Source organism: Hipposideros armiger, unplaced genomic scaffold, assembly GCF_001890085.2.
Source record: "Hipposideros armiger isolate ML-2016 unplaced genomic scaffold, ASM189008v1 scaffold_151, whole genome shotgun sequence".
Lineage (NCBI taxonomy): Eukaryota > Metazoa > Chordata > Mammalia > Chiroptera > Hipposideridae > Hipposideros > Hipposideros armiger.
In genome coordinates, this window is record NW_017731501.1 from 2,866,849 (window position 1) to 2,877,942 (window position 11,094).

Sequence of the window (11,094 nt, forward strand, 5' to 3'; positions counted from 1 at the left end):
GGGAACCAAAAGGAAGATGTGAGCATGATAAGGCAATTGGGGCAATTTTTCAGAAATTTCAGTCTCATTCTCTTTGGCTTCTATGGCATGTAGTTTGTATACTTCTGTTAGAATTTGGCCATAAAAAATCTGAGTAAACAAGAAAACCAGGCATAAGATAAGGTCAGAATATAAACACATTCCTGGTATCCATCCCTATTGCCTTGACTGATTCAAATCCTGAGTTAAAGGAAACAAATTATAGCAGTGTAAACTCGACCTTATAAAAAGGACTAACCCAAATGTTGTCTCATAATGAAACCCAATTCCTGGATTGTAAAAGAAAAATCACATTTAAAGAGCAGACACTTCTAGGTTTTACTCCACAGAACTGTCAGCACGTAGCATGGATTGGCTTACTGATTTCAGCCATAAACAAGATTAACTGCTGTGCTGGTTTTGGGTCACTTCAGCGTATTGAAAAGGGCTCTGACTCCTCACCCAAAATTTCAAGCTATTCTGACTAAGCTCTAAGCACATGCCAGAAAAGTAAATATCTCCATCCTGTAAAGACCAGTGAAGTTAAGGAATGTACTAGAATTTGGTACCTAAGCCTGACCAAATATCTTTCTGGATACCATTTGGTTCCCTCAAAGCTCTGTGGCCATCTCTGAAAATGGTCAGCATTCACATTTTCCATGTTGGCATTTATTCTGCACTCAAAAGAAAATATAAATTCCCTGAATTTAATGCATAAGTCATTATAATGTGGGAGGCTATGGAAAGTGGAAAAAACACATAGATGCATGTCAGAAAGTTTCTGCTTTCATGGGCAAATTTGGGTTGTAATAGGGCGGCTCTATTTTAGATACTTTCTTTTCTTTATATTTAGAGTAGAAAGAGCAGGCTAACTTAAGAAATGCCAACTGGTATTACTGTGTCATTCCTAAGCCACATTTACATTTAAATTGAGACTGAATTCTAGTTTCATTTCTTCTACTAAGAAGAAATAAAGTTTTATTAACCCCTTGGGGAAGAGATTACATTAAAATTTTGCATTTTGGAACTTATATAATATTAATTAACTTATTTCACTCTGTGTTGGCAAGTAGGTAAGTGTTTTTATAGCATCAAAGGTAGACAGTTCATCAAGTTCTGAGACAATCTAGCTACAAAGACATTATAAATTAGGCATATTCAACAAAATATTAACTCCTTCTGTCCTAATTTCTTATCTAGGTTCTTTGGATATTTCCAAATCAGTCCTGAAAATGTAGTGTCCTTATTTTTAAGACATAAAATTTCCTAATTATCATTATGACCATCATCACTATATTTTGTGAGCTTGTTCCATATTCTGTGGTCTGATAGACTTTTAAAAAATGTATCTCTACTAGCTTTGTTATTCACACTTTCTGATGTGTAATTCTGATTTGTAAGATCTATAGTTAATGTCTGCCTCCATGATCTAAAGGCTGAACAGCACGCTCATGCAAAGGAACGTTGGATTATTTTCCATTGCATCTGAGCATGTCGGTCTCATTTTCTAAATCATCTCAATTGTCCAGAATCTGTCCTGTGAGACTGAAAAGTCTTTGTAAAAGTCCTGACTCTCCCTATGAGCCACCTCACCAAACTGCCTTATTTAAAGTTATATTTCTAACTACTGAGTACTTATTTTGTAAATTTCTATTACTTTTTTTTTTTTTTTTTTTTTTTTAGTAATCCCTTTTATGCAGTTTCATTCAGAATGAGCTCAACTGCTGAGGATTTGGATGAAGGGTCTGGAAAAGTGTAGGTCATTCCAGGGTGTTGATTTTATGAAGTGAATTTCCATGGGGATTTTTCACTTCTTAAATGCATGTGTTCAAACACTGTTATATTAATATTACAAGAGTCTGTATCTGTATATGCTTATAATTATGTAACATTGCTGGAAAATATTTTTGAAATCTCCAAATTTACTTTATGTGATGTTAGTGCATAGAGTGTTTAGACACAAAGCAATTTCAAATTTATTGTTTGGGTTAATTTTGTAACACTTAACACTCCATAAAATAAGCACTTTACATCATGCAGTATATATTTTTAATTAATTAATTTTTAATTAATTATAACTGACCATTATTGTACTAAAAAATGACAACAAACATTCTATTGAGAATCACTGACACATATCTGATAGCAAATGATCATGCTTTCCTTTGATCTTGCGTCTGAAATAAACACATACCTTATATTTTGCCCTGGCAATTGTCCTCAAGGAAGAAGAGCATGATGGTAATCACTACTGTTGATTTTGTAGCCTGGGAGAATATGGCACAAAAAAGGGACTTGTGGCAAAAATCAAGTAGGCAGCACTGTAGAACTGACAGCAGCACTGCCTGATCATACTCATTTATTCAATAAGTGTTTATTTAGTGCTCAACGGACCACAAGCACTCTGCTAAATATTAGGAGTGTAAACCTAAAAAATATCTTCAATTTTTCCTTAAAAAAGCTTACAATTTCATGGGGGAAACTCATGTAAACAAGGATAATAAATCCTTGCATGGCCACAAATACCATGGAAAGTTTAACACAAAAGAGGGGGTCATCATCCTCCCTCCCTTCCATCCTCCCTCCCTCCCTCCCTCCCTCCCTCCCTTTCTATCTTAATGGTGAGTAGTGTAGGAAATGGTGTAAGTATTAGGTGGAGCTCTCAGAGCAAAAAATCCATGAATGAGGCCCTCTGTGGGAATTTTCTTTCCTCTGACACATCCAGGTCAAATGCAAGTTAAGTTAGATTTTCTACTCTAAGGGGGAAGTCTTCCTTTCTTTCTGTCTTCACATTTTTACTATTCCAGAATAACCTCTTTGGGAAAGATAGCAGAGGCAACGATAAACTCCAAAGAATAAGTTACAACTTGAAAATTCATTGATCACTTTGGTGGGGAACCAAATCTCTGAAGGATTTTAGAGAAAATTGATGGGAGAAATTGTCCGAAGGAAAAAAATATCTGATAATTTCCAAGAACTAATGACCCAAGTCTTCAGATTGAAGAGAATCCATGGAGTATTCAATTACACAAAAAATAAAAATAGACAATACCAAGAAATATTATTGTGAAATTTTAGAAATTTAGAGATAAACAAATGATCATAAACGTTATCAGAGAGAGACAGAAAAATAGTTTAAGTATTAGGTATTGGGAATGGGAATGTTAGTACACTTCTCAATTGCAACACTAGAAATAAGACAGGCAAATATGGCTTTTAAAATTCTGGAGGGAAATTACTTCTACCTTGAAATTATACAAGAAGCCTTAAATCTTTTTTCCCCTCTCTTCAAGAAACTGCTGGAGCAATAGTTCAACCCAAATGAGAGGAAAAAAAAAAAAAAGGCAGAAAAGATATGGCAACAAGGAAGCCACGAATTCAACACAATGAACAAGGAATGGAATTTCCAGGTTCAAATTTATGTAGCAGGTCTAGTGGATAATCATTTCACATAAATCCTAAAGTTCTCTACAAGAAATGCCTCTAAGATAAAAACATGGAAATAATAGATTATATGATGTATATGACCACATTGAGAGGAATTGTATAGTAAAGTCAGACAATAAATATGCTTGGAGCTCCTCTACACTATATCCCATGGGAACAAACCAATCCCCCTGATGCCTTCCTCACTCAGTATACCACCACCTCACAATTACACACATCCTTGTCTCACACTTTCAGAAAATAAAGGTGCCAGTTTGGGTACTTATTTTTGGCCACCAATGTCAATGCCACTTTCTATGAGATTCTTAGGCGATTCCTTTTATGGATTCCTTTCTTCTTCCAACCCTTCTGGGAGCTCCTGCAGTTCAGAACAGGTATTCTTGGTAATCCATTTATCTATAGTCTTTCTAAAATATTATCTGAATAGAAGTTTAAGATATAGAAATAGCATAAATGAGTAAATACATATGAAAAGAGGAATTCTCTATTATGTTATTTCCCAACTTTTCCTGGATACCTTGCTCATAGTACTTGAAAAGATGGACATTTGATTCATCCCTTCAAATGTGGACATCTTGTTTTGTCTTTTCAAAACACAGATGATCTATCTATCTATCTATCTATCATCTATCTATTATCTATCTATCTATCTATCTATCTATCTATCTATCTATCTATCCATCCCCCAGGTAATTTTTAAACACTTTCACACAAATCCTACATATTTAAAAATATTTAGAAAAGAAAATAAAGACATAACAGTACTGCCAATTTCTCTTTGTTTTTCTACTTTTTCCTTAGATGGGAAGAGTTATTTCTGGTTTCCCTTAGGATTTTTCTTCTTAATTTCCCATCCTGTGTTAAATTTTTAGGTCATGTTCTCTTCCTACTACTATTTTAAAATATATAGATGTGTAATATTTATCACATAGCATGTTTTTAGTCAATCTGGAAAGGAAATTATCTCCTTTTAATTAAAACTAGGCTACATCCTTTAAATTGTACTCTTGCAAGAATAGAGAGTGCAGTTAAACCAAGAACAGAACATTTTTACACTGGCCCACTTTGTTACTATAGAATAAGGGTCAAGTTGATGAGATAGAGAGATTGGGGATATCCTATAGTGATGTGAAATCTTAATGTGTCTTAAGCCTACTCTCAGGAAGTCACAAATATACATAGTATTTACCCCCAAACACTTAGTGAATTGGATAATTAGAACAGAATCAACAACATAGAAACAGACATGATCACAGCTTAATACAGTTTTTCAAATGTGTGCTCACTAATGTCAAAGTAAATATTCATTAGAGTGAGCATTTGTGGAGGCCAAAATAAAATTCATATTCTTGATGGAACTGTCAAAGAACAAATCATCCAGCAAATTAACTGTGCACATTCGGGCCCCCCAACTCAAGGATAGCATGAAGAGGGATGCTTTTCATTGCCAAACTGATGTTACATATGTAAGGTACTTAGGGTCATCAAGAAAGCATATGATAGATATGATTTTTCTTAATTCCTTTATGTAAATGTATGAACAAATAGAAAAAAAATTGATAACAACACGTTAAAAATTTCCATGAGTCTAGTCAGGTAGCCAGCTAGTAAAGAACAATTCTTTTTTATTTTAAATATTCATGCTACTTAATCCAAATTAGATAGGGCTAGAATTACACTGTGGGATAGAGACCGTTAATAACATGATGTAAGGCTTTATCTCTATTTGGTTTCATGCAGATTTTCTTTTTTTAGTAGCAGTCTGTCTTAATCCTTCACAAAATCATTATCCAACTACTTTTACATACTTTGCCAAATGTTGGAATATATTCATTGTGCCTCATTACCTGTCTGTGGAAAAAACCAAAATACTGTTAAAATTCTTTATTGGTAAATTGCTTAATGGAGTTTAAAATATTATATATGAAATAGCTTTCATGTCTTTAAGCTGTCTGGAAATAATTAAAAAATTTAGTAAATTACAGAATAAACTATCTATAACGAACTAAGTCAGTGGAATAAGTAGTCCATCACCTTTTCCAAGGGACATATCCAAGCTTCCATCATTTTTGGTCTTTACAAGAAAAATGAAGTGAGTACTCAATTTAAAAATATTCTTTTAATATTTACCTATTTATGTATATCTCAGCTTTACTGAGCTTAGAAAACTTTTTTTTTTCATTCTTAGCTTTCAAGAGTCAAAGATTTTTCAGGAATCAGGCAAACTTGAAAATTAACTCTATCAACCCACTTGAAAATAGCTCATCATTAAAAAGCAGGGTGTTAGAAATTGCAAGGTATTATTTCCATCATGCCCTATATTTACCTCTAGTTTCCTGTTATTTAATGTAGCCTTAGCAGTTTCTAATTTTCTTGCAGGGAGGAGCCCAGATACTGGCAGTGTTTGAGTTACCACCACTTTATAGCTCAGTTCAGCAAGGTTTCCAGATTTTCTTAATATTTTCTTAAGTAACCCACAAGTAATTTGAGGAAATCTTGGAACCTTTCATGATATTACTAAGACCTTTCTGGGGATAATTGGTTTCCAAGCAATCCAGAATTAACACAGTTATGGAGGAAAATGTTATATCATGGATGCTATAATTTCTAGATATCTGTGTTTTCTTTGGATTTCCATGTTTTATTTCTTTAAACAATCTTCTCAATAATAGTGTTCCAGCCTATGTAGAACCTTTTGAGCATGTAGAACTACATTGTGTGTTAGATATTTCTGCAAATAAATTTGTTAATGAATAATTAATATTTTGGTCTCTTGCCTTGATATCTCTTATCTAAGAATCCCTCATAACCAAAGAAAAGTATTGCCTTTGCTCTGAACTTGGTTCACTTGGAATTTTTCATGCAACAGGAAATAGCTTAGAGTTAAATTTACTATCAAGAGTTTGGCTGCATTTTTTTCTTTTTCCTTTCTTTTTTTTTTTTTTTGTATGGCAAAGAAGCAGTATGATTGAAATGTAGTTTTGCTTTATTATAAAAATATATTTCTTTTCAACAAGAGACATGGATTGTAATGCTTTATCATTAGCATGGTAAGATGTGGCTTTGCTTTAAGTGGCCACTTTCTATTTTTAGCTTTACTATCATTTCTAAGAACACTCTAAGGGTAGACACAGTAATCACTAAATATAAAAGATATGGCTATAACAGCACAGGTGCTCAGATAGCTAGGCGACAACAGGATACTGAGACTTTAGTCATCCAATAATCCACTAAGTCATTCAGTCATACAACTTGCATGACAATCAGGAACATGAGATCGTTGGGAACTTAGCTATTTCTTTTAGGTCAGTTTCCTATCAGGGGTTGCTGCCACTAATATCAAGTTTTGCCTTCTGTATTTAATATCTGTAATTCTCATATTACTTTGTCATCTACTTATATATATTTGAGCTTCTTTTTATTACCAAGTTGTGATATATATATATATATATATATATATATATATATATATATATATATATCTCCAAGTTATAGTGGGTGCATTAGAATATTTTGGTGATCATGATAATAGTAACAGTAAAAATAGCTTCCAGTTATTAAGCATTTCATGCCAAAATATAACCATAGATGTGAATGTTGTATTTCTATATCCACACCAAATTCAGTCTGGAGTCGGGCTTCTCCATAAGCCTATTTGATTTAAGTTGTGCACATAAGGCGCTGATGGGGGACGAAGGCACAACACTCATCCTCTTTCTTTCAAATGTGGAGGTCTCTATTTTTCCCTCATCCTCTTTAAATTCTCACGTATTAAATTCTTAACATTCCTCTATTTTGATAACAATATTCTCTGATCCAGATCAAGGTATCTCTCATTTGGAGCTTTGCTGTACTGTAATAATTTCTATAGAGCGATTCTCATTGTAAAAATAATACTGATGCCAATTCATTTATTCCCCAAGAAGAAAAACATAGAATAAAAACAAAAGATAAACTTCAAATATCTCAATTTAGACTTATTTTAAGCCTAGAAGACCCAATCCTCTATAAGTAAGTTTAAATCATGCCTAAAAATTCCCCATTTTTATCATAATGCCCTTAAGAAAAAAAAAATAACATGTTGTATTCTCTTTTACTAGGCCCTCTAGGAATCATGCAGTCAGTTATATAGGCTATTGCTTTACTGCATTTATCCCTCATTCCAATAATGTGGAGTGTGGTGACTCTGGAGGTGTTGAATAGTGTAACTTTTAAGTGGTAATAACATCAGGAAATCCAATCTGTTTCATAAAAATGGCATACAAAAGTATCATTACACACATTTTCTCTATAGAAATGGCATATACTAGAAACAACGTATATTAGTTTTATGAGAAAGGCTCTTGCCTCAGAAAGTGCTGTGTTTCAGCATGCACAGTAACATATATTGTCATATATGAAGTATGATACAGATGAAACAGCCAGCTCTCCCATTGTATACTGCCCTTGTCAGACATTTATGTATGTACTGTAACAGATTCTGTATTCTACGACTAAAGGACTTTGTAGAAGGCTCAAAATAGATATAATCAATGTAAGGACTGAAAATAAGCTGTAGAAGAGAAGATGAGAGGAAGTGGGCTTATTTGGCCTAGAAATGTACACTTCTGTTTTCATATGTCAACTTAGGCTTTTTATACGTTAGCTGTTGAAAAACCCATAGAACTGGAAATGGTCTGCAGCAATAGAAATTTAACTTAAGTAAAAGATAGAAACTCTGTGAACATTAAACCAGTTCCAATGAGGGGTGGTAAAAATCTCTGAACGTCACTGATTGGGTAGGTTCATTATGATATCATTTGAATATAAGGATATGAACCAGACAAACTCTTTTGTAGCCCTATGTTTTTAAGGAACATTACTTTAAAATAACTCTGATTACTAGCATATGGATTTACTTTCTTGGCATAATTGCAAAATGTAACAAAATAGTCACAAATAAGTTAATCCTTTAGTGTTTGTTGAAAGCATATTAAATCTTTTGAAGAAAACTTCTGCATTTGAGGAAATTTTATTACTTAGTAAATTTGATTTTTTTTTTAAATCATGATTTTTTTCCCCCCACACTAACACTGGTGGTTGTTTTAAGCAGTTTTTCTTTTTAAAGACATACTCCAATTTTCTGTCTAAAAGTAGCCTTTTACTGGACATGTGCATACTTTACTTTGTATAATCATTATTTGAGAGCATAATCATGTAGTATAAAGATATACGAACTATAAAACAGGGTACTATAGTTCCACTGTCATCTCTTCTACTAGCTAGTAAGTAGTGTGACCTTGGACAGGTCACTTTATTTATTTATTTATTTATTTATTTATTTATTTATTTATTTTTTAATTAAAGTTTATTGGGGTGACAATTGTTAGTAAAGTTACACAGGTTTCAGGTGTACAATTCTATAATACATCAACTATATATCACATTGTGTGTTTACTACCCAGAGTCAGTTCTCTCTCCATCACTATATATTTGATGGCTTTCACCCTCATCTACCACCCCCCTCCCCCCTTACCCTCTGGTAACCACTAAACTATTGTCTGTCACTTTTTAATATCATTCTTTACCTCCCTGTGGCAACCTCAGGACAGTGTTAGAAGAGTGCTATCTTATGTTTTTCCTTCTTTGAAATTCTATTCAGGGATTTTATTAAATCATTATTTAGGTAAATCAGTATTTAATTTTTTTCCATACTTAAAAATAGGTTCTTTTAACCATATTTGAAAGTCTTCATATGACTTAAATTTTTAGTGAATAGTTAACATTTATTAATATATTAATCCAGCATAGAATTTAAAAATAATTAACTAATACAGAAAATGGTCACTTTGTACTATGTAAAATTGTACAATTAAAACATTTGATTTCTTATAATTCAACTGTCAAATAGCTGTCATCTTTCATTTAGTATATTTTGTGTTTATCTAATAGGTTTGGAAATATACATGAATATTTGTTCCCTTCACATACCATCGCATATTATTTCTATAAAATTATGATTTTCATTCCACATACTCACAAACGTAAATATAACAGTATGTCATGCATTACCAGTCAATGTTATTTCAGTCATTACTAAATATCTTTCCTCATATATTGCACATTTAAACATATAAGGTACCTTAAAGAGATTGTAGCCCAGTGGAAATGTAATTTTATGATTATATAAATTATAAACACATGATCAATTTTTCTTATAACTGTAGTGATTTCTGGCTGCCCTAAATAGTAATAATGAATGTTGTTGTCATTGAGATTTACTTCAATTATTCAAAAAATTCACATAAAATATGACCTAAACAGTGAATTAAGAAAAATTAATGTAAATTAAATCCAATTCTGGCAGATTAAATACTGCTTAGGATAGATGAAATTTCATGTATTTACTTTTTTTTAAGTGAAACATTTAATCTGCACATTAGCAGCTTGAGCTGTGGTTAAAAATGGTTTAGGGAATTATTGAAGAATCCAATCTTTATATTTTAAACGACACACAAAATATTCTTTGGAGATTCATTATTAAGAAAAATCACTTTAGTGCTATCTACTCTCCCTGTTGGCAAAAAAAGGGGAGATAAAAAGAATTCGTTTACACCTCACACTTATGAGTAAGAAAATGCATTTGTTTCATATTATGCCATATAATAGGAAACTTGGTCTTATAGCTCTATTCATCAATAAGGTAAGACTAAAAAAGGATTAAAATAAAATCTTTAGTTTATGGAGGAAAAGAGTAAAGTCTCTATGGAGTCTATTTTAGAATTGACATTTTGCTAAAAAAAATTTTGACTCACAGTTTTCTACTTATTAAACATTTTCCACTCTGATTTCATGGCTTAGCTCTAAAACCTAGGAAATCACCACTCGGTGCAAGATGCTAACATTTATCCCAATCTTTCTGCCTCTCCAAAGATTGCCTCCAAGTATAAAGAGAGATAGTCACGTCTTACCTAGACAACGAGGAGCTGAAACGCCAAGGCATGACATTGTTCAACACTCAGGTTAGGAAAGAAGTCCGTCCCCATTAGTTTCTCCAAAATATACGTTCACATTTCGTGGTTGAGATCATGGCTCTATTCTAAGCAGTTTTATGCAGTGTGTTATTCTAACAAAAACACCCTCCGCAGCTGGAGGGAGCCGTAGCTAAAGCAGGAGTCTGTCAAGGCGTTCCTAGTGACTTCTGTCTACTAAATTCAGACTGATGTTTTGCGAAAGGGGCCTCCACCACCAGGCCCAGATTGCCTGGGAAGCATTTCCTGCCTCTGAGGAGTGTGCATGTGAGAAAGACTGCACGAAGTGGAGGGGAGGGGAGTGGGGGGGTGCGAGCAGAGCCAGCCTGGGCGTTGTAGGAGCTCTGACTTTACACAGAACTGAAGTGAGTTTGTCAAAGCTCTTGAGGTGATTAGCTGGAGAGTCATAAAGTCGTAGAGCTTTTTCTATCCCACACAGCTTATGAGAGAAAAGAGAGAGAGAGAGACAGAGAGAGAGAGGGAGAGAGAGAGAGAGAGAGAGAGAGAGAGAGAGAGAGAGAGAGAGAGAGAACATAGTTTTCTCCCTCATCTACAGCTTTTCCAGTCTGCTAAATGTATAGGCACAACCTATCAAAATACCTTAGCAGATCTTTTAAGA

General features: G+C 33.4%; 1 protein-coding gene across 2 annotated transcripts in view; it reads right to left on the bottom strand.

Annotated features, from left to right (window-relative positions):
* The window catches only part of DLC1 (DLC1 Rho GTPase activating protein), a 389,786-nt gene extending 378,975 nt beyond the window's left edge, over positions 1 to 10,811 (bottom strand). Inside the window, exon 1 of one of the 2 annotated variants that reach the window (XM_019651001.1) lies at positions 10,416 to 10,737. The gene's annotated coding sequence lies outside the window, so the exon portion shown is untranslated. Of the gene's footprint in view, positions 1 to 10,415 lie in introns of both variants that reach the window. The other variant, XM_019651005.1, reaches the window with a different exon arrangement.
* Between the last annotated feature and the right edge of the window lie 283 nt (positions 10,812 to 11,094).